We start from the raw sequence: 1,059 nt of genomic DNA on the forward strand, positions 1-1,059 counted from the left end.
CCTGGGATGATCTGCCTTTTGATTAACTCAAAGTAAATTGATTAGGGACTTCAATTATATCTGCAAAATTCTGTTATCATCACCATATGTTGTTACATAAACATGGAAATGATAGCTCATTATATTTGCAGAATGTACTCATACTCACAGGGAGAAATTAAAACAAAAGGAGAATCTTGTGGGCCATCTTTAAATGCTTACACAGTTTCCTAACATTATTTAGGGATTCTCTTATCATGTTTATGAGTGAGACTGGCATATCATTTTCCATTTCCTACTAACCTGGTCTTTTTGGAGTGTAAAATTAATTCTAATACTTATCATGTTAAAGAGTATTGACACTTGCTGTATTCTCTTGATATATGATTTAATATATGCATTAATGTTTTACATTTTCAAAGTATCACTTCAGCTGCAATTAACCACTTTCCCTTATTCCCCACCTGAGTTCATCTTCTAGCTCTCTGATATGTTAATTCCAAATTGGTAGGAATGACAGAGATATTATTCCAAAACTCTTAGTTCCCTCAGTCACTGTTTCCTATAAGGAAACATAATACATGTGTGCTAAAATGTCAAGATCCTGAGATGGGAAATCAGGAGAATACATTTTAGTTTCATATTTGCCAATGCCCACCATTATATTGGTACTAATTAAACCACTTTCTAATTTCTGTTGGAAGACAACTTCCAATGAATATTTTCATATTTCTTCATGCTTTGGGCCTTCTGAACAAAAAGGATTGGCAAATTTTGTTGAACAATGATTGAATGACAAAATGCTTAGAACTTATGGGTAGCATATTGCTCCAGAGAAGGAAGACAATAGAAAAGGAAAAGAGATGGGGAGTAAGAAAGAGAAAGAAAGGGAAGGACAAGAGCATATCGTTTCCGTCATCAGCACCAAGATGCCAAGGGGAAGGAGAAACATGGATTTAGATCTCAAGATCGCCCAAGATCTGATTACTTTTGCCTTCAAGCATGATTCCCACTTGCTTTGTCCACCCATCTCTTTTTCCAGAGATCACGAGCTATCAAAGTTCTGTCTAAGGAACCTAC

This window comes from Suricata suricatta, chromosome 1 (assembly GCF_006229205.1).
Source record: "Suricata suricatta isolate VVHF042 chromosome 1, meerkat_22Aug2017_6uvM2_HiC, whole genome shotgun sequence".
In the NCBI taxonomy this organism is placed as follows: domain Eukaryota; kingdom Metazoa; phylum Chordata; class Mammalia; order Carnivora; family Herpestidae; genus Suricata; species Suricata suricatta.